A 22904-nucleotide genomic window follows, 5' to 3' on the forward strand; every position below is an offset into this window, starting at 1 on the left:
GTTTCGGCTCAGGTCGTGATCTCAGGGTCGTGGGATCGAGGCCCGAGTCGGGCTCCCTGCTCAGCGGAGAGTCTGCTTGTCCCTCTCCCTCCGCCCCGCCCCCGATCCGTGCTCTCTTGCGAGCTCTCTCTCTCTCAAACAAATTAATTAATTAATTAAATCTTTAAAAAACAAGTTCTCAAACCACAAGTTTAGATTATCTATGGTTAGAGACCACAGTGAGGGCTAGAGAAGACAAGACAGGCAGATGTCCTGAGGAGTGAGGACAACGTAGGCCAGGCGGGCGTGGCTGATGTCACGTCAGGGGCGGACTCTCCCCATCCTCTGTGGCTGTGTCCCAGCCCTCAGAACTCGTCACTGTGCTGCTGGGCTCACGGATTCTGGGGGCATGAGTTTGGACAGGGCTCAGGGGAACAGCTTGTCTCTGCTCCATGACACCCAGGGCCCCAGCTGTGACGGAGCTCATTCAGCAGCTGGAGGCTGCAGCCACCTGCAGGCTTCTTCACTCCCATGCCAGGGTGACGGGGCTCAGCTGGGACAGGCTGCGGGAGCCCGCCGTGCGGCCTCACCGTGGGGCCTTGCTTCCTCACCACGTGGCGGCCATGTCTGAGCATCCCAAGGGGAAACATCTGGAGACGAGTTGTCCGAGGAAACCAGACAGACGGTCCAAGGGCTTTCGTGACCCAGCCTCGGGAGGCCGTGCTGCGTGACCTCGGCTGCACAGTGCTAGAGCGCTCACCAAACCGGAGACTCGAGGGGCCAGGACACACAGCCCTGCTCTCAGCGGGATGAGTGCCCAAGATTTTGCAGTCATTGTTTTAAAAACCACCACACTGACAGTTACTGAGCACGTCCTCCGTGCTAGGTACCGTGTAAAGGCACGAACAGCCCAAACCATCTGAAGTTGTTGGCAGTGTGGGTGCCATTCTACAGAAGGGGAAACTGAGGCACAGACAGGGTAAGGAGAGCCTGGTGCAGAGCTAGTAAGTGGCAGAGGCCATGTCAGACCCACGTCCCTCCCCTGGTTGAAAACCACCTATTTCTGCCAAGTGCACTTAGAATAAACTCAGCCTCCCCACCCTGACTAGGAAGACCTTGGCTCATCTGGCCCTGCCTCGTTACTGCCTCCTCTCCTGTCCCATTCTTCCCGCTCAGCACACTCTCCAGCCACACCGGACATGACATGTGGGCCCGTTGGGGGCTCTGCCCCAGTCTGCCTCTCTCATCATTAGATTCCAGCTCCCTCGGTCTCTTCTCCCGCATCCTGGCTTCTGATACAGACTGAAAGGCTTTCATTGTTGTATTTGTTTTATGTCCCCCGCCTGCTGGAGTGTAAGATCCAAGAGAGGACACTATGCCCTTCTCGTGGGTGGTGGCACCTTCAGCCCCTGCCACGGCCTGGCACATAGTAGGCACTCAGCGGACACAGTGGGGGGTGGTTGGTGAGTGTGTGCGTGTCTGACCCGGCGCCTGCTTCTCCACCACTGTGTAATCGCGCACGGTTGTCCGGCACGCTCATTCACTGGTGCCTGCTGCGTGCACAGAGTGGAGGCGTATGTGATCATGGTAGACTCAGCGAGAGCCTGCTCCGTTGTGGGGGGCCTTTCAAGTCCGTGCTGCCCAGTTTTCTCTCTGGCCTGAACTGCTTCGAGCTGCATTTGACAGATGAAGAGATCAAGGCCTTGACCTGCCCAGGGCTGCGTAGCTGGCCAGCGGTGCCGGGATCCACACGGGGCCCTCGGGGTCATCCGGTTTCCACCTTCCTGGGGAGAAGCGCGGTTACTAGATGCAAGTGACTTGCCCAGGGTCACCTGGCTCCTACATGCAAAGCTGGGGCTGGAACCTGTCCCGTCTGTGGTTCCTGGGCCCTCCGAGGCCTCCCAGACTCACCTGCAGGACCCTCCAGCTGGCCTCCTCCCCTGCACTGAGGGCCACCCCCGTGGGATGTGCTGGTGAACAGGACCTGACTGACCTCAAGGAGCCGTCCTCCCCTAAGGAGACCAGAAAACCCTCTGAACGGATCTCCAGCCCCACACCAGCATTTCCTGTTTCCAGGAGAGCTGGCCCAGGGCTGTGTATGTGCCCTTCCGGAACAGCAACTGAGTGAGGTGCTCCCAGGGGACGGGCGGGCCGCAGACCTGTAGGTTCTGCACAAAGCAAGGAAGCATGATGTCACCAGAGGGAGGTAGACACAAGGACACTTCCTCTTTCACTTCCACAGGGCTCCTGCCTGATTCAGAAGGTTCTCGAACCACAGAAAAGTTTCCCTCCCAGCCTGGGCAGGGGCTCAGTGAGCTTCTCTGGGGCTGCCCCCTTTGTGGGACAGGGAGGGTTAGAAACAGACAAAGCAGGCAGAAGTCTTCGAGCGCACAGCACCAGAATCCCAGAGCCGGGAGGGGTTTCCATGGCTGACAGCAGCCCCACCCATCCCGCCCCCTTCAAGGGTGGGGAGACTCAGTCCCCAAGGGTTCAAGCCACCGCTGCACAGATGACTTATTACCGCCATGAACAGACAAGGCCTCAATCCTGTGGTTTGGGGCTCAGGATACTCGACTTACCCAAGTCGCTTTCTCACTGTGTGTCCAGAAGCCCACATCTCCGGCATCACGTGTTTACTCCCTGGGGTGTCTCGGCTGGAGCAGGAGGGACACCCCGATTAGGGGGACTTCAGTTCTGCCGTGGCAAGTCCTCTGTTCTCTCTGGTCTCAGTCTCCTCCCCGATATCAGGGGCCCTGGCAGCTGCCTCACAGAGCCACAGTGAGGACTACTGAGGCAGAGTGTGTGCAGATCTCAGCTTGGGGACCAGCCCAGAGTGGGTGCATGATGCTGCTTTCTGTACAACGGAGATCAGGATTATACCTTCTGTAGCCATTAAGACTAGGCAACAAGTGACAGAAAACCTCTAATAGTGGCAGTTTATGCAAGATAAAAGTTTGTTTTTTCTCATGTTAGAAAAATCTGGAACTACAGTCACCAGAGACCCAGGGGCCTCCGATCTTTCTGCACTGCCATCCTATCATCTTGTGGTACAAAATGGCTGCTAGAGATCCAGCCATCACATCCTACCTCTGGGGAACAGGAAGGAGGAATGAGGAAGAGGGTCATGCATTTAAACTTTCCTAGAAGCCTCACATAATGGCTCCTCACTCCTATTTTGAAGAAAGGATGGGAAATGTCATTTTTCAGTTGGGCACATTGCCATCCCCAGCAATATAAAAGTTCTGTTAGAAAGGGAGAAGGGGATAATGGATATTGGGAGACCAACAGTCTCCTACACACCCTCCTCAACCTCATGGTTAAGGAGCTCTATTAACTGTAATCGTTAATCAAATATAAGGAACTGAATGTCAGAAAAAAAAAGAACTAAAATAGATTTTTTTAAAATGACCCTCTTTTCACAAGGATGGCACCAAAAGCAAAGAAGGAAGGCCCTGGGGCCCCTGGGTGGCTCAGTTGGTTCAGTGACTGCCTTCAGCTCAGGTCATGATCCTGGAGTCCCGGGATCAAGTCCTACATCGGGCTTGCTCAGCAGGGAGTCTGCTTCTCCCTCTGACCCTGCCCCCGTTCATGCTCTCTCTCTCTCATTCTCTCTCTCAAATAATAAAATCTTTAAAAAAAATGAAAGAAAGAAAGAAAGAAAGAAAGAAAGAAAGAAAGAAAGAAAGAATAAAGAAAGAAAGAAAGAAAGAAAGAAAGAAAGAAAGAAAGAAAGAAAGAAAGAAAGCCCCTGCACACACTGGACCCTGAGCCAAAGCGAACATGGAGGAGGCCAGAAGGCAGTGCAGAGGGGACATGGGGAAGAGGAGGGGCTGCATGTCACCACCTTCGGCAGCCCAGATGCCCTGAGAGGGAGCCCCCAGGAGCAGCGAGCTAGAGCCCTACTCCCAGGCCACGGAGTGGGCCATGAAGAGAGAAGAGTACCCCATGTCCTTTCTGGGTGCTCGGGCTGGGAAGGCGCTCCGTGGCATCGTGTGGCCAAGGCCAGCTCCCTGTGGTCAGCTGGCTCCAGCCTGTGACGCTTTGGAGGTTCTGAGCCCAGAACGGCTCTCATCCCATGTCCTCCGTGACCTCTGCCCTGGCTGCTCGCCCCTGGCTGCTCGCCCCTCGCTCCCCTGCATCAGCTACCCTGGCTTTGCCACAATTTATCCCAGGCCACCCGCCGCACTTCCGGTAGGGCCTTTCTTCTTCATGGTGAAAAATAGATACGTGTAGAATTAACCAGCTGGATGCGGTTTCGATGACACCAATGTTGGGAACACTGGGAGTTCTGGGCCAGAGCGCTGCCTTAGGCTTCCCAGAGCAGCTCTGGCTGCTGTCCCGAGAGGGGAGGCAGGGCAAGGACAGGGTCCGATTAAGGGCTGCTTCTGTCAGGGGAGGGGCGGGGGCGAGGCAGGAGTGACCTGGGCTCAGTCCTTGATTTGCAAAGCAGCTTTAAAGAGAAGGGGAGGCCCCATACTCACTCGTTCATGTAAGACCACCACCCAGGCCCAAACCTGCTGTCTCACGTGACTCACACCGAAGCCCACCCAGTGGGGCTCTCACTGTCCGATGGGGCCCACGTGTACAGGGTCTGGGAGGGTGTGTAGAATTGGGTGGGGAGCACCCAGCTCTGAGCTCACTGGGAGTTTTCAGTGACCTGGTCAATAACAAGGGCCCATGGCAAGGTCCCCAGCCTGTTCGCCTGATGGTCCTGCCTCTGAGCCACGAAGGGGCCTCCACGAGGACCTTTTAGATGGAGGGGATCCTGGGGAGTGGGGCTGTCAGTGCAGGAACAGTCCTGGGTAAGCCAGGCGGCAGGCAGCCCAGCTTCTGCTCACATGCCCCCCCCACCCCGTCCACTCCAGGGGGCCCCTCCCTGCCTGGCAACACGCTGGCGACCTCACTTAGCATCTTGTTTTGGGTGAACTGCTTCTGCGTCCGTTTGCTGGGCCAGCAGTTAAGCTGTCTCCCCTTGGTGCCTCCGTGATCTGGCTCCGTCCGTGTCTGAGTGCCTGCCATCCCTAGACCCCGACTTAGCACCCTGTTCTCAGAGTCACTCCTTCTAATTACAAAGTGAGATAGGACACGGGCCGGGGTGCACCTGCTGGGTAAGCCAGGGCACTTCCAAGGAGGAGGCTTGCTGCCTGGGGACGTGGGGAAGGCAAAATGGCATGGACGGGTCTGGAAGGGCCTGGAGAATTAGACGCTGCCGAGCCTCTTCTAGTTGGGAGGCAGTTGGGTGTGTGGGGAGCAGGAGTTGAGACCGCACAGGCCAGCCTTGCATGGGCCACGCCGAGGGCTGCAGGTCATCTTGACGGCACCAGGGAGCCATGGAGCACCCTAGGCGGGGAGGTATAGGACAATCCGATCGTGGGCAGAGCAGCTGGACAGCCTTGCCAGACTCTGGGTGCCACCCCCCAGCCTTCTGCTCAGCTCGGCCTGCACCAAGGGCCACGTCCCATGGCAGGCAGCAGTGAGGACTGGACCCCTCTGCCAGCAAGCAGCTGTCCAGCAGGGCAACTGCTATTAGGGGGCCTGGCAGGCTCCCTATGGCCATAGCGTCCGCTGAGGAGGGCAGTCAAGGTCAAGCCAAGGCCCCAGCTGGGAGCAAAGGGGGCTCCACCAGGCCAGGCTGGGGACCTGAGTGCCAGGCTGGACAAGGAGGGCAGCCCTGTGGCCACCAGTAGCCCTGGCTAGGACGCAGGTGGGGGACGTGCCGGAAGTCCAGGATAACAAAGATGCCCTGAGTTAAGGTGCTGGTGCGTGATGGGGATCAGATTTGGTGGCAAAGGATCGATGCTCCACTCCGCTGTGCCCCGAGGGCTCACCGGGCCTCTGGGGATGGACAGACACGTGGGCCTGGCTCCCATCTCCAGAGCTGCCTCGGGACGCCTCCACGCCTGACTTTTCTGAAGTAGGTCTAACGGGAGTCCTGGCCCAGAGCGTGCTGTGGGGTGGGGGTCAGTGGGAGAGGCTTGACCAGAGACCCTCGAAGAGAGCAGGCATCCAGGAACCCTCGGCTCCAATAATCACCAGCTGTAAGACGCTGGGCAGCTCTAGCCCCCAACGTTCTGTGGTGTGAAATGGGATACTCGTTCTTATCTCAAGAAATGTGGTGAAGATCCGATAATAAAGTCCGTAGATAACGCTACGATTTGACAGATGGCACTATCGTCACCCTGCGGGTCTCTCTGCAAATGCCGAGATTTTAGGAAGAGCTCTGCTAAGGTTTGCAAGCGTAAAGGATCTGAGAGCGTCGCGGCACGTGTCTTTCATGTGTTTCTCTGGGTGGATTTTTTCCCACAGAATCATCAGCTGAGCATTCGTCCAACACGTCAAACACAGATAAACCAGGAAGTTAAGCCAGGGCGCCGATGCGGTGAGGGCAGGTGCTTAGCCTTCGTGCTACGCTGGCAAAACTCAGGGTGAGAACAAACTGCTTTCGGGAAGACTGGACCCCGGAGCCGGCTGCCGCCAGCACGGGGAAGTGGTGAGGCGGCCTCCTGACCCGTCTGGGGGTTGGGAAGACGGATGCAGAGATCAGGGCAGCACTTGGTCTGTTGGAGGAGAGGTTATTTTACATCGATGCACTTTTGACTAAAGAAAGGTTTCACAGTAAGGGAAAGAGCAGAATTACGGGTCGACTCAGCACTTCCATTTATGATTCTTTAAAAAGCATTTCATTAGAACCGGTTCCAAATGGCTGTAGGAAAACCCCCACAGTACCCACGAATCCAGAGTCCTCTTTCTGTTTGGGGCAGGGTGCCATGGCGTTGGGGAGGGTCGCCCCTTTGACTTAGATCCCTGCAGTGGCACGAGACGGTCACTCGGTCACTCAGCTGGGGAGCAGTGCAGGGGGGGGCCACGCCCTGCTGCTTCCAAGCTCTGTGCTTCTCTGTGCCTGGCACGGGCTGAATGGCTGTCTCTGAGAAGGAAGGACTGACACCAGGCTTAGCAAGCCTCCTAGCACCCCTGGGGGCAAGCATGCAGAGCAGGGGCCCTAGACCCGGGCCTGAGGCCTGCCTCCCCACCGCCTTGGAGCGTGGCCTGGAGCAGGGCCCTGGCACTGTGGGGAGGTCTGGGGGTGCGGGCACCTGCTGACTTGTCTCTGCATCCCTGACACACACAGTGGACGCTCAGTGAACACCATTGTAGGTGCATTGGGGAATCTGTCTCTAGATCCCCTTTCAGAGACTCATTAAATACGGGCCAACACTGTGCACGAAAAACAGAAGGGCAGCTGTCCTCAGGTCAGGTTTAGGGCCTGCCCTAATCCAGGATGACCTCGTCCGAACGTGCTTCACATCTGCAAAGATGCTATTTCCGAGTAAGGTCACGTTCCAAGACTCAGGGGATGTGGATTCCGAGGGACCCTTTTCCCTCCGGCCGAGGGTCTGATGGGCGCCCCTGCTTCTTCCCTGTATTATCGCACAGTTGTCCCCTGATACAGTCCCATGTGAGGTCTGCTTCTCAGGGGCACAGGGCTGGCGCACAGAGCTGTGGGGCGAGAGGCTGGGGCTTGTCCCGGGGTGGGGCGGGTGAGTGGCATCCAGAGTGGCTCCCACAGGCCCAAGACTGGCTGCCAGCTGGACAGGCGTCGGGGGGGGGGGGCTCTGTGGGGGCAGGTTTGGAGGAAGGAGAGACACCGGGTGGTACTGAGAATGCTCAAGGACAAGTCCTGGGGCCCAGAGGTCATTGCAGGAGGCTGGCCTGGCCCCTGACCTCCTCAGTCCCCAATCTGGTTGCTAGGGTGAGGGACACAGAGGGGCCCTGAGGGTGTGCCACGCCCCCACATGCAGGGGCTGCCTGGGAGGGCAGACCTGGTTCCGTTGTCCAGGGAACCCAGGTCATGGTGCTGACCTGAGGCTGGGCATTGAGGCCCAGGTCAGAACCAAGAATGGTCAGTCCAGGAGGGGATGCGGCTAGAGAGGAGTAGAGGAGGGGTGGGGGTCAGTGTGGGATGCTGCAGGTGAAGGCTGCGGGCAAGTTCTGGGTGGGGGGGCGAGGTGCAAGATGCCCCTAGGTTCCTGTGCCCCCTCTCCTGGGTTTCCAGTCCCTGATTGAAAGGGGAGCAGGTGGACACCATCCTGCCTGCAGCCCCCTGTCTGGCGGGGGAGGAGCTGTCTCCTTCTCCAGGGTCTGATCCCCAGTAGGAGCGGGAACGAGCTCTTAAACCCACTCGCAGGTCAAGGGCTGTGTTTCAGGTAATGAAAATGCCTGGGACCCAAAGCCTGTGTTGCTTTTAACAAAATGCACCTTGGCTGACTCTCCCGGCCAGGCCCTTCCAGACCATTTGATGTCAGCGTCCCCAGTCCTCCCATGCAGGGTGGGGTGTCTCTCCCATGGAGCCCCTGCTCAGTGCCTGCGGCCTCCACCCTCTTAGCAGGAATGTTCCTAGATGCGTGGGGGGAAGTGGAAGGGGCACCTTCCTTCCGTAAAGCCCCGAGCTGAGCTGAGCGTAGGCCTTGGAAGGGCTCCAGTGCTTGATAAGGACTAAGGACGTCTCTGGGTCGGGGTGAACGGAGGAGGGGGTGACCCGGGTCCCAGGGATAGCTGTCCACCAGCTAGCTCTTGGTCTCCCTCCTCCCAGGTGTGCACGTGCAGAGGCAAACACACAGGTGTAAGTACACACCTGGAAAGGAGGGTTGGGGCTAGGCAGCAGGGGGGCCTCCAGGCCTCTGCCCCTCCCTGACCCTGGGGTCAGCCTGGCTTTGGCTTTGGAGGTGAAGAGGGACAGAGATGGGACAAGAGAGCCCCACTGCCACTCTGACCTGAGCTGGCCCAAGGGACCCAGCTCCTGGCCGGGGCCCAGGCAAGCCCAGCACTTCCGAGCCTTCTCTGTGGGTGGGAGAAGGACCACCCTCCTGGGCTGGTGAGAGAGAGTGTGACCTGCATGGATTGGCCTCCACAGGCTCCCTCAAGAGCCCTGAGAGAATGAATCCCCTCTCTTTTGGGAAGGTGGTATTTCCAGTCTGGCCTTGGAGGCCCTGCTCTGGGTTCCTGAGGCCCTGTTCTGTCCTCTCTGAGCTTCGTTCAGGACCCAGCTGAAAACACTGCCCTGGGTCGTGGGGAGACAGGGAAGCCACCAGGCCACCCCAGTGTCTATGCCAACATGCACTGTGTGTGCGGAGACAGGTCCCAGTGGATTTACAGAGCACTGTGAGGTGATGGCCTTGAACTCTCACGGTCCTGGAGCTATAGATTTGATCGACTTTGGCCAAATGGTCTGAAAATCCCTACTAATACAGTATTCCAGTGAGGGAGCTATTGTTAACTGCCAAGCGAATGCTAGAACCCCCTGAAAAGGAGCCGAAGGGCCCACAGGGTGAGCCTGTCCAGCCGGGAAAGGCTCCAACCATGCACAGAGAAGCAGGTCGGCCTCAGGCAGGGGCCTGGGCTTTGGGGGCAGACTGACCCAGGTGCGTATCCTCACACTGACCACCGTACGTTCCTGGGTCAACAGCTGACCAGATGAGCCTCGGTCCTGATCTACCAGATGGGGTGGCACATTTTCGTCGCGTTGCAGGGACAATCGATAAGAGAAGGCCTGTGTATGCATCAGGCACTGAGCAGCGATTGGGCGAGCAGTCCGCAGACTTTGCCGTCATTACCATAGCCTGCCCCTCACCTCCGTCGAACCCGGACAGGCTGGGTAGCACTGCAGACGGTCCCAAGGAGGGGTGAGTCCAGGGCAGGGTGGAGCAGGAGTGTCTGACTTTTCCTGAGGGCCCACCTATCACTCATGCCAGCCTCGTGGGGTCTGCCTGGCTCTCCCCCCTTGCAGCTGGTGAAGGGTTGAGGGTGGGCTTGTAGGGGTCATTCTGCCTCTAATGCCCATGCTCTTTGCACCGGATGGGATGTAGGGCAGCACCCTGTCTTCTGAAAAGTGCCGTGTGAGAGGGGCTGAACCGAGGCTCCGGAGCCAGGAGCCAGTGAGGGGGAGGCTGGCCAGTAGGTCGGAAGCCCAGGGGCAGGCACAGAGGACATGAGCCTCATGGTCAGAGGGACGTGACGAGGGACTGAGGGGTGTGTTGGGGTGCAGAGGGTCGCCCTAACTTGGGAATCAGGGAGGCAGGTTCAGGGGGCTTCCTGGAGGAGGTGGTATCTGAACGAATGAAAGGTAGGTCAGAGTTATCAGGGAGGGAAGGGGAAAGAGCGTTCTAGGGCAACAGGAACAGCAGGTGCAGAGAAATTTACCTTGAGTCACCTTGGGCCTCTCTCAAGTGCAGGTTAGCGCCTGACTTCCTCTTTTCTCCCCATTTACTGTTAGCTGTCTATTTTTACTTGTCTTAATTCCTGGTCTGGATGGGTTAAGATAGTTCTCGCATCTGTCCCCTCCTCCCGCCTGAGCACCCGGCAGCAGCCGACCACAGTGGCAGCCAACGACCCGTTGGGCAGGGCTGGCTTCCCTGTTTCCTGTGGAAGTCACCTTTTGTCCCCATTCTCTCAGCCTGCCCGCTGTCTCGGGGCGTCTGGGACAGGTGCACGGTGTCTGAAGTGGGGAAGTACCCTCCATGCAACTGCATCGTTTCAAACACAATGGTGCTCCAGAAATAGACGAGACCGTTGGCTTTCTCTTCATATATACAAAGTATTTTTTATTTACAAAGAATATGTCTAATTGTCACTTTTCCAATGAAAACATACAAATGGCTAACAGACACATGAAAAAATGTTCAAAATCATTAGCCATCAAAGAAATTCAAATCAAAACCACACTGAGATACCACCTTGTGACAGTTAGAATGGCAAAAATTGACAAGGCAAGAGACAACAATTGTTGGAGAGGATGTGGAGAAAGGGGATCCCTCCTACATTGCTGGTGGGAATGCAAGTTGGTACAGCCACTCTGGAAAACAGTGTGGAGGTCCCTTAAAAAGTTAAAAATTGAGCAACCCTATGATCCAGCCATTGCACTACTGGGTGTTTACCCCAAAGATACAGACGTAGTGAAGAGAAGGGCCATATGCACCCCAATGTTCATAGCAGCATTGTCCACAATAGCTAAATCGTGGAAGGAACCGAGATGCCCTTCAACAGAGGATTGGATTAAGAAGTTGTGGTCCATATATACAATGGAATATTACTCAGCTATCAGAAAGAACGAATTCTCAACATTTGCTGCAACATGGACGGCACTGGAGGAGATAATGCTAAGTGAAATAAGTCAAGCAGCGAAAGACAACTATCATATGATTTCTCTCATCTATGGAACATAAGAACTAGGATGATCAGTAGGGGAAGAAAGGGATAAAGAAAGGGGGGTAATCAGAAGGGGGAATGAAACATGAGAGACTATGGACTATGAGAAACAAACTGAGGGCCTCAGAGGGGAGGGGGGTGGGGGAATGGGATAGACCGGTGATGGGTAGTAAGGAGGGCACGTATTGCATGGTGCACTGGGTGTTATACGCAACTAATGAATCATCGAGCCTTACATCGGAAACCGGGGATGTACTGTATGGTGACTAACATAATATAATAAAAAATCATTAAAAAAAAAAAGAATATGTCTAATTGTAACACGGGCACCGCTGGCCCACCCGCTGAACCCTCAGACGGCCACTGCGCCCGGCCCGCACTCAGCGTCAGCACCCCGCTCTGCCTCATACTCTTACCAAGGTGTGTCCTGTCCACGCTTGGACTTTGTTAAATGATGCCATAGCGGGGGTTCTCCTGTGACTTTATCCTTTTACTCAGTATTAGGCCGGGGAAAATCCCTGCTGAAGGGCAGGCACCCTGCAGCCCAGCTGGACCCTAACCAGTGGACAGGGGGACTTTGATCTTCTTTTCATCAAATACTCCTTGAACCCCTATTACTCTGTGCCCGACGCAGAGCCGGGACCCGGGAAGTAACGTGCCCGGAGCACAGAGAGCCTGCCTGGGGGCCCCTAGCCTGCTGGAGCCGGGCTGGGTCCATGTCGGGACAGGTCCGATTTCAACCCCACTACGCCCCAGAACAGCCAGGCACAATGGCGGCCCGCACACACTAGACACTCAATAAATGTTTGTTGTGCAGACCGAATGTTGCTCTTTAGGGGAGGGAAGTACTCTCACTTCATTTCACCACTGACGACATAGAGCATTGACCCTGTGCTCGTGAGGCCTGGCTGGACCCAGGCATGGCCTCGATCCCTGCAGGACGACAGGGCCCGGCCCGACACATGGCCCTCCACCGCTCGCGGGGGTGCCTGGCGGAGGGCTTGTTGGACCTGACGCCAGGGTGAAGGGCCGCCCTTTGGACCCGTGCAAACCCTGTGAGATGCTGAGCTCAGAGATTACGCAGTCTCCGAGTGAACCGGCGGTAAGCATTTACCAACACATGGCTTCCTCTCATTTACGAATATTTGAAAGAGAAAACTACTTTCGACAGCGGGGCTCTAGCTGCTTAGGGTGGGCTGTCTGGGCAGGTCGGAGGCATTTGGCAAGGCGGCCCCCCTGAGGCGTGGCGGCCCCGTGGCTTTGCTGCGACCCCATCTCTCCGGAGGGCGCTCGGGCTTCATCGGCTGTGCAGCCGTTCCGCGTCCCCTCTGCTGGAGCTGCGCCCTGGCTCTCTCGCAATCCCTGTCCTTCTGCACCGTGGGAGCGGACGAAAGAGGCCCAGCCCGAGGCACAGGAGTACACGAGTTGCTCACCACGCGTGCACACACATGCACACACACACCCAGCCCCCAGGATGCCCCATTTAGATGCTCACAAGTCCGTCAAGGTCATCAGTCCCTCTGAGGCTCCTCTGCCCCGCTCACCCGCCTGGTCCCGACAAGAGAGATCTTCCTGTGCGATCACTGTGCTGGGCTCCAAGGCATCTCAGCCACAGTCCCTGCCCTGGGAGCGGACGGACCAGCACGAGGGCAGAACATCAGGCCTCTAGAGGACGGTGTTGTCCACGCTGGGGAGGTGGCACGGGGGCCCGTCATCTGTGGGGCCACAGAGGAGAAGCCTGGACTCACACCTCCCCCCCAGCCCCGTCCCTGTCCTGCCATCCTGCCTCCCAAGGGTTCCTCACTCTGGGCCCTCCCCACTCTGCACCCACTGCTCACTCGGACCCCTCGCTCACCAGCCTGATGACTGTAGAGCTCAGATCCCACTTCCGGCCTCTGCCCTGCAGCCTGGGTCAGTCTCCTCAAATACCTCACTGGCTCCATGTCTTCCTGGGCCAAGTCCTCAGCCTCTTGCCACCATCCCCAGGACAGATGCCAGCCTCCCAAGCATGGCGCCTGAGCCTTCCCAACCTGGCCCCCGCCCCCTCTCCCGCTGTCTTCATCCCTCCCCAATGTGCGCTGGAGCCCATGCACTGGACCCTGTTCCGGGGCCAGGGCAGAGCCAACGGCAGGACAGACCTCCCCACCAGCTCCTCAGCTGCGGGACCCAAGGACTTGCTTGTGGGGCTCTGCACACGTCACACCGTCCCCACTGCCTTGCCTGCCGTGCTCTCCAGGCCTTTTCTCCCTGGAAAATGCCTCTTCACCTTCCTGGCTGGTCTCAGGGCTTTCTCCTCTTGCCCGAGCCCCCCGCCGGAGCCCTGCTCTGATTCCTTAGCGCCTCTGCCCCCCTCTCTTCCCTGGTATGCACTTGCTGCCCAGGGAGCTCCGGGGGGAGGGCCGGGGAGGGCTTGTATTTTATTCTTTGCGGGCCCAGCTATTATCACAGGACCAGACGTATAGTAGGTGCTCAGTAAACATCCCAATAGAACTGAGCACGCGAAGGCTCAGGAGGGGAAGCGGCTTCCCAGCGAGCGCCTTCGGACAGCTTGGGTCTGGGAGCGGTCACGTCTGACTTCTTCATAGCGAACATTTTCTCCTGATGTGCTGGTCCTCTCGTTCCCCGGAGAAAACTCTTTATTCAGACTCATGTTTTTCTTTGTTTATGGATATGTAAACTTTACCAAGAAAAGTCAAAGCCTGGCTTATATTTTCACGTGGAAAACCAGCTAGCCCTCAGCTCAGGACTTTTGTGAGGAATAAATAATTTAACTGTTTTAGCTGTAGTGCAGTTCCGTGTTGCTGGAGAAGGAAAGAAGTGCCCCGATCCTTCCAGAACACTTGTTCTCCTGGGCCCTGGGGGAGGAAAATGCTCTGGATCCCTGCAGGATTAATTTATTCCAAAGAAATAGAAGAATGCTCGATAGGCGAACATCGGATGAAGTGCCAAAGGCCAAGACAGCCTGTCCTCCGGAAGCTATGCCCTGGGAGCAGAAGGAGGTCACACAGAAAACCTCCGGGGAGGGCGGACCCAGCCTGGCCACGGGTGGAAAGAGGACACGCCCCTGGGGCATTTGGACCCTGGAGAAAGGACCAGAGGAGTAGCTGAGCCCGAAAGGCTTAGGGAAGAGAGAAGAAGAGTCAGAAACAAGTTTGTGTTGGTGCCTCGTAGGCCAAGACACTCCCTCAGCTGTCCTCACCGTGTGTGCTCTAGGCCTTGAGTTCCTGCTTTGCCTCATGTGAAAATCTGGCCCCTGATTTCTTTCTGTTAGCGTTTCTGGGGTACCCCTGACCTTTGTTTTACTTTTAATCATCTGGTGGAATTTCGTGTTAGGTCCTTTCCTTGTTACCAGCATCGCACTGGATTTTGTATTTTGACCTGTTCTCCAGGTCTGTTTTTCAACTGGAAGATTTCACACATCTGCGCGAAAGTATATTCATTCTAGACTGTAAAGCAAAACACAACAGATTACACAGCAGTCTGTTTAGTATCAGCTCACAAATGTAGGACTAAGTCCCAAACTGTGTGGGCGGAGCATGTGTGTGTATGGACGTACATCAAAAACTTAACTGCTTATCCTGGGTGGTGTGAGCTTTTTCTTTTTGCTTAAATGTATTTTCTCATGAACACGTGTCACACATACACAAAGGATTAAAGTTTCATAGGTTAAGAGTCAAATAATTTGCAACCAGGTTTAAGGGCAATGGGGCACCTCAACTCTTGATGGAAGAAACTCACATTACCTCTGGAGCTCTCGGCCAGAGGTGTAAAAAGGGCAATGATTTGAGGACAATAAACACCGGCTGGAACATGGTGACGAGCACCCGAACGCTGCAGTGGGCATTTCGGCTCTGTCGTGTGTGGACGCTTACGGTTATACATGTCAACATGACCCAGTGTCCACTTACCATTAAGTCAGAGGACTGGCCCTGTAGATGATTCCTATAAACCATGAGAGCAGAAGGTCATGCCGATCGCACCTGACCATCGACTGTGGTGTATGTGACGCTGGACCCTCAGAACAACCCTGCAAAGTAGGTAGTACTATTCCATCTTACAGACAAGAAACCGAGGCCCAGAGAGAGAAAGTCACTTGCCCAAGGTCAAAGACAGCACATATTGGAATCAGGATTTGCAGCAGGGGTATGAGAATGAGGAGGCCGGAACCCTGAGTTCAGGGTTGTAGCTTGGAGGGAAATAGCCCCTCCCACTGGGGGAGGAGGTAGGAGAACACAGGTGCAGCCCTCAGCCGAGGTGTGTTCTGGGCAGCCCTGCAGGGAGGCGGAAAGCACCATGCATTTGGTGGGGGGGCCCTGACCAAGTCTGGGTAGTGCAGGACAGGCTCAGGGAGGGGTGGGGCTGGCAACATGGGGGCCCAGACTTCGAAAGGCCCATATGCCTCCTGGGTCGGACTTGTAAATATTCAAATGTCCCCGCTCTCTACACGAGGCTCTTCCACAGTCACCGGTAGGTTCAGTTTTTCCAACAGCCGGTGAGGTGGGGGTCATCCCTGTTTTACAGATAAGGGAACAGGCAAATATTTGTCCCCTTCGGTGGATTGCCTTTTCATGCTCTTAATAGAATCCTTTGATGCACAAAAAGGTTTTAATTTTGATGAAGTCAGTTTCTCTCTCTTTCATTGGCTGTGTTTTTTCTGTCATATGCAAGAAATCATTGCCAAATCCAACGTCATGAAGCTTCCCTCTATTCCCTATATTTAAAAGAATTTTAACACCTAAACCACTGCTAAAACGCACAAGGCGTGCTGCTATATAGCACAGTTTGAGACCGGGTCCTCCTAAACTCCGTTAGAGGGATGCCTGGGTGGTGCAGTCGGTCGGCGTCAGACTCTTGGTTTTGGCTCAGGTGGGGGTCTTGGGGTTGTGCGATCCAGCCCTACCGGAAATCTGCTGGAGAGTCTCTCCTTCTTTTTGCCCCTCCCCCACACTGCACGCGCTAAGTAATAAACCTTTAAAAAAAAATAAACTCCATTAAAAAAAATTTATTGAGATGAAACTCCATAGCGTAAAAGTAACCTTTTCGAAGTCGACAGTTCGGTGTTGTTCAGCATTACTCACAACGGTGTGCCCATCCCCCTATTTTGCCTCTGTCCTTTACGGTTTACAAACAATTTTCATGTCTATTTTCTCCTTTGCTCTTCACAGTAATCCTGAGAGTGAGACAGAGCAGCAAGGCTGCTCCTCGGGATGGGGGTGCCCGCAGCAAGAGCCCCTGTAACAGCGAGCTCTGCAGCCAGTCCGACCTGTCCCTTCCCTGGCTCCAGCGTGGGGCGGTGTTACGCCCTTGCAGGTGGCCCCGTTAGCCAGGCTCTGCGTGCTCCCGCTTCTCCCTTGCCTGCATCGTCTGCCTCTAGATGGCCGTTATGTGGCTTTTCCACCTGTGCCTTTGGTGGCTGGTTATCTGCACTTCTGTGTCCAATCCCATCAGCACTCAAGGACAGGGCAGGCGTCTGCAGCACGAGCACTGGGGACTCACCGAAAAGCACAGGGTAAAGAAGGAGCCCTGTGGAGGACCTGTGGCCTTCTCGGGTGTTAAGGGTGAAGCCCAGAGAAGCAGAACCTCGCAGGCCCCGTGCACGGCGGGAGCCAGGCCCGGACCCGTTCCTACCCGGAGCTCCCTTCCTCAAACCCACCCTTGCACCTCTTGGAGGAAAAGGGACACTGCTCTCGCCCGAGCCTCACTTAGGTCTTCTTGACAGCCGCCAAGTGTTTACCTCCCCGAGTCCTGACCACACCCAGCAACATTTGAACAAACAGGAAGCCGCCGAGGCTTAGGGCCAGTGAAGAGCTTGGCTGTCCCACAGCTCGCACAAGAGCCAGGCTCCAGCCCAGGTCCCTAGAGCCCAGGGCTTTGCTGCCTTCCTGGAGTGGCTCATGCCTCCAAGCCGCATCAGTGAGCCTTTCCTGGGCACTGGGGGTTCATGGGTATCTCCACTCTGCCCTGTGCTGAGGCCACCAACAACGAAAACACCACGGAGAGAGCCAGACAAGTATGAGCAAAATCTGTCCTGCTTTGGAAGTCAGTGAGTGTAACTACTTGGCTCATTGGTAACTACCAATGAGATCGCGGATGCCAGACCTAAGTGAGAACCAGCAGTGACCCACAGCCAATAAATAGGTGACTTAGTGAGTGAAACTCAGAACCCATGAGTCAGGCTGCGGGCAGTGAGGGCCTCACCAGGCTGGGAAGGTTGGAGGAATACTGCACTCCCAGGTCCAGGCCCACCCATCCCCCTTGTGATTCTGACATTGCTTTGTTCCTTTTCATCTTAGGCTGATGACAGATGTTTGACATTATCATTAAACATTTGTGGTTTTTAAAAAATGAATCATGGATTATTAGAACTAGAAAAGTTCCTTTCATATCATTTCCCGCTTTTTCTTTTTTAAAGATTTTATTTATTTATGTATTTGAGAGAGCTAGAGTGAGAGAGCACAAGCAGGGGGAGCAGTAGAGGGAGAAGCAGGCTCACCTATGAGCAGAGCTCTCAATGTGGGGCTCAATCCCAGGACCCCAGGATCATGACCTGAGCCCAAGGCACACACTTAACCCACTGAGCCACCGAAGTGCCCTACCCGCTCGGTTTTATAGATGCTTATGCTGGCCTGCAGAGAGGGATAGGGATGTGCCAAGGTTGGCGGGCAGGCAGAGCTGGGACTGGGACCAGCCACGAAAGCCAGCCTCCTGGCCCCAGTCTGTGGCTGGGGGAGGCCCACGGTCCCTCCCCCCCCCCGGAACAGGCCAGTCTGGAGCTGGCCAGATAGGGGCCCTGTCTCCTCTCAGACCCTCCTCATCTCTGTGCTCCCAGGCTCCATCCATTCCAGCGGTGCCCACCCCGCGGGGTTTCCTGCCGAATGTTGCTCAACCTCTCACTAGACAGAGCCAGCAAGGTTAACCGGGTTAACCAGGAATGGATCTTTCTACCCCTTCCCCGTCAGCCTTTTCTGCGTCCACGCCCGACCAACTCCGCAGTCCAGGGCACAGGAGGGCTTCCAGGAGGCAGCGAGAGCCGGGATCACGCCCGGCCTAGGTCTCTCCTCGCCCTGTAGAGCCGACCCAGGGCTCGCCAGAGCAGGTGACTTTCATGCCCTCCGCCCCGGGGGCTGGGCGCCCTCGCCTGCCACCTGGGGACTCCGCCCACTTTCCTCCGTTCCCCGGGAAGGGGGCTGCCGGTGAGGCGGGGCCAATGGGAGGGAATGCGCGCGCACAGACACGGCGCACGCGCCAGGATCCGCGAGCCGGTAAGGAAATGACGACCTGGCGCGGGGCCCCGCGGCCGCGCCTGCCAGACCCCGCCCCTCTGGGGGCGCCGCCGCGGGGAGGCCCCGCCCCGCCAGGCCCAGTTAGGGCTCCGCCGGCCCCGCCCCCACAGAGGCCCCGCCCCCACCGGACCCCGCGCGCCGCAGCCGGCCACGTCACCATGGAGGCCCCGCCCCCAGGAGGCCCCTCCCCGGGGGAGGTACCGCTCCACAGACTGCTCATTGCGCGAACCCGGCGGCTGGCTGTGGGCCGCCTGGGTGCTGTGCAGGCGGCGCTGCGCGGGGCGCCAGGCTGGGGTCGGGGTCGGCGGCCCCAGGCGCCCGAGTGGGGTGCGCCCAGCGGGGCGCAGCCGCCAAGCAGCCATGGCGGAGGCCGCACCGCAGCACCTGACGCTGCCCTCAGGGCTGCTGGAGTCGTGCGCGCTGCTGGGGCCCTCCCGGGACAGCCCCCGCGGCCCCGAGCAGGTAGGGGCCGGTGGGGAAACGGAGGCGGGGCGCGGCCGGGCGGCGGCTACGATCGGAGCGCTGGTCTGGCCCCGGCATCCCGGGCGTCTGCGGGGTGGGGGCGGTGCTCGGGGCTCCGGCCAGACCCCCCCCTCCACCGCAGCCCGCCCGGTGCGGGGACCTTGGCTGTCCTGGCCGCGGAGGAGTCGCGGGGGTCTGCGGACTGGGGAGCCCTCGCCGGAGAGGAGCGCGGGCTCGGAGGACGCCCCTCCGGGTGCTCCGCCTTCGGCCGCTCGGTCTTCGGGAAGCACACGTGGGCAGGGTGAAGGCGGCTGATGGGGGGAGGCGGGGGTGCGCCGGGGCGCCTGGGGTTACGTGGCGGAAGAAAGGATTTCATTCGTTATCCCGGACTTACTGTCTCCTCGGTGGTGGGTGCTGTGCCAGGCACAGCATCGTGAGGTTTGGGGTTTTAGATGTAAGGGGCACTTTCAAATGTTCTGCATTTAGTCATTTTGCGATGAAACCTTCCTGTTTTTCTCGCTTGCAGAAAAGGCTGCCTACTCCCCCCCCCCCCCCCCCCCCGCCGCGGGGCCTTTTCTCTTTCTCTGTGTGCTAGCAGCCAGAGTGACAAACCCTTTTCCCGGAAAGCAGCAGTTTTGGACACTCTCATTCTCTGTGTTTCTTTACTGTGCCCCTGCTTTTTCTTGGTTGTGTAACCCAGGCTTTCTTTTGAATTGGTTTGTGGCCCTCTTTTTCTCTTGGTCCAGGATGTCCATATGACCCTATCTGTGGCATTTTTCTCTGGTTTGTGGTGATGCCCAGAGTACTCCGAGATTCCGGCTCTACCGCCCAGTTACCTGGGCAAGTCCTCATCTCATTCTGGACAACAGCAGTGAGAGGCACAGGAAGGCACCCGAGTATTTAGGGGTGCAGCGGAAAGGGTCGAGGTCATCAGGAGAAGCTAGATGTTGCTCAAATTAACTGGATAAATGTCTCTTAATGTCTTGGGAGTCTCCTTAGCTTTTTTTTTTTTTTTAAGATTTTATTCATTTGAGTGAGGGAGAGAGAGATAGAGCAGGAGAGGGGCTAGGGGCAGAGGGAGAAGGAGAAGCAGACTCCCCGCTGAGCAGGGACCCAGGACCCCGGGATCATGACCTGAGCAGAAGGCAGATGCTTAACTGACTGAGCCACCCAGGCGACCTGTCTCCCTTAATACAGAGCCAACTTCGATGGTTTCTGCATTTCCCTCCTCCTTTCTTACTCCCCAAATCCCGGTGATGTCTGCATCCCCTTTTGACCTCTGTCTCCTCTGACCCTCATTGACTGAGTTATCTCCCTGCCTCTAATTTGCCAATGGCATTGCCTCCTTTTTCTTCTGATAGGAAATGACCTGGTTTCAGTTGCTTCTTGGGTGATTTCGGCATGCATGTTGGTTGCCCCAGGGTGAGACGTGTCTCGAGAGCAGGGTGAATGGCACGGTGGTGCTTTCCTGCCCCAAACAGGCCACGGCTTTCCCAGGCAAGTGGCAGTTTGCTACTCTGCATTTTAGCTATTACCCTTTTTATCCTACACGCTGATTCTGTTAGGGGTTCAGCAAGAGGTGGAGCGCAAATATTTGGAGTAGGAAAAAGGCAGCCTTTCGGGACGGATCCAACTTCCTGGGCTGAGCCTCCTTTAAGGCCGATGTTGACGTTACAGTTACCTAAACATGTGACTTCACTTGGCCACTCTGCTGTTATAGCAGTTCTATTTCTAACGTCTGAGGCTTTTTTTATAACTCTGAAAATCACCATTTCTCTGTCGTTGACGCATTCCTGCTCGGTGACAGATGAAAACAAGCCTGGAGGTATGAGAAACATTCCACTTCCTGGTAGGGTAGTAAGGAGTCCTAACTTTCCATTTCATTTCTTAGATGGGTGGTGTTTTGTGAGGGTAGTGACAAAGACTTGGAGAATACGTCCACCCCATGGGAGGTTCTGGCTTGGTTACATCTCTCTCTACTCCGTGGTTGCCGTGGAGACGAGGCGTGGGGTGTGGAAGGATCCACCACTAACCCTCCGAGTGGGCCGAGAGCTCCGAGCCTCGAGTAGCTCACTGGCGTAATTCTTGGTGTGAAGGCAACATTGTAGTGGTTCTTGGTGGAGAGCGTCCCAGCTTTCGGTTTCTAGAGCAGCGCTGTCCACCAGAACTTTCTGAGTGATGACGCCAGTGTTCCTCATCTGTGCCATCCGTGTGTCGGCCACTAGCCACACATGGCTACCAGGTGCTTGAGGCATGGCTAGTGCCACTGAGGAACTGGATTTTACACTTCATTGAATTTTAATTTCAATTTCAATAGCCACGTGGCTATTAACGGTGGTGGACAGCAAGTTCTAGAGTGCTAAACAAATCTGTTTTCTGCTTTATTTCACAGATTATGGCCCATCCTGTGTGAAGATCAGTGCCGTTCTATAATCTAACAGAAATAAATCTGTGGGGGTGCCTGGGTGGCTCAGTCATTAAACGTGTGCCTTCGGCTCAGGGCGTGATCCCGGCGTTCTGGGATCGAGCCCCACATCAGGCTTCTCCGCTGGGAGCCTGCTTCTTCCTCTCCCAGTCCCCCTGCCTGTGTTCCCTCTCTCACGGGCTGTCTCTCTCTCTTTCAAATGAATAAATAAAATTAAAAAAAAAAGGAATAAGAAATAAATCTGTGATGCTATCAATTAGGGTGTGTGTGTCTCATTTTTTTTAATTAGCTCTGGTTTTTTGGACTGAAATGGTTGTTCCCGGGGAGGGGTTAGTAAATCAGTGTGGGCGAGAGAAGAGCAGGAGTGACTGTCCCCAGGCTGTGAGAACAGACCTTGTCTCGCCCGTAGGGGAGGGGCCGTTGCAATGCTCTGGGATCCAGGACTGTGCATTCAGGAACTTACTCTGATGACCCAGTCGGACACGTGCACATATGTATGGCAGACACTGTTCACCGCTGCCTTTGCTCAGGTTGTGCGTGTGACGAAGAAGAGAGCATGCCAGCTGTCCCTCGGTAGGGCTGTTACTGCGTCGTCCCCGTGTGGCACCATACAGCTGTGACAGGGAATCAGCCACCCCATATGCTGAAGTGGAGAAAAAAGCTAGTGGAACCAGTAAAAGGAGATGATTGTATGTAGGGGGACAAATCATATTGATATATACGCACATAAGAAACGGGAAGGCTGTAATCTCCGCTGTGCATAGTATTACCCACCCTTTCGTGGAATTAGGGGGAAGGCCTTTCCTTTCTGTTCTTATGTATTTTATTCTTCCTGTATTGTCGTTAGCTTTTAACATGAGACTGTATTGCTTATCCAACCAGAAAAGACGCAAGGACATACGTTCAGTGGAAAAACAGATGTGAGATGTATGGCCAAATGCCAAGTTGGCTGAATTTAGGCCATCTTACTTTAAGGGACTAGATAAATGGCGGGGCGAGAGGTAGTCTCCTGCCGTTAGCATGGTGACCGCATTCCCTTCAGCATCCGGACTGCTGCGCTCTAAGAGGTCGCGGAGCGCGAGGATGTGAATGGATGAGCAACCTCCGCTGAGAGCCGTCGGCTGGCTGAATGTGGGGACACAGAGAGACCACACAGTCCCCGGCCCAGCCCACCAACAGCTCTGAAGGTGATAGAGTACAACGTGGAGGGCATCAGTGCTCTAGGTGCTGAGCCAGGGCAGGGGGAGGCGGAAGGAGGTGCTCTAGGAGGTGAGGAGGGAGGAGGTGCAGGGGAGGTGGAAGGAGGTGCTGTAGGAGGTGAGGAGGGGAGGTGGAGGTGATGGAAGGAGGTGCTGTAGGAGGTGAGGAGGGAGGAGGTGCAGGGGAGGTGGAAGGAGGTGCTGAAGGAGGTGAGGAGGGGAGGTGGAGGTGGTGGAACGAGGTCCTGTAGGAGGTGAGGAGGGAGGAGGTGCAGGAGAGGTGGAAGGAGGTGCTGTAGGTGGTGAGGAGGGGAGGTGGAGGTGATGGAAGGAGGTGCTGTAGGAGGTGAGGAG

The 22904-nt window shown here is 56.3% G+C and overlaps 1 long non-coding RNA gene across 3 annotated transcripts; it reads left to right on the plus strand.

Moving 5' to 3' along the window:
• Window positions 1-18424: 18424 nt before the first annotated feature.
• On the plus strand, window positions 18425-21607 carry LOC148108122 (uncharacterized). Of its 3 annotated transcripts, none has more exons than XR_015721044.1 (3): window positions 18425-18443; window positions 20288-20423; window positions 21319-21607. It is a non-coding gene; the product is annotated as an uncharacterized LOC148108122 (long non-coding RNA). The 3 variants fall into 3 exon arrangements; XR_015721043.1 differs by lacking the exon at window positions 18425-18443 and adding an exon at window positions 18651-18926; XR_015721042.1 differs by lacking the exon at window positions 18425-18443 and having other exon boundaries at window positions 18945-20423.
• The last annotated feature ends 1297 nt before the right edge of the window (window positions 21608-22904 follow it).

Source organism: Ursus americanus, chromosome 22 (assembly GCF_024610735.1).
Source record: "Ursus americanus isolate L20-20 chromosome 22, mUrsAme1.1.p, whole genome shotgun sequence".
Taxonomy (NCBI): domain Eukaryota; kingdom Metazoa; phylum Chordata; class Mammalia; order Carnivora; family Ursidae; genus Ursus; species Ursus americanus.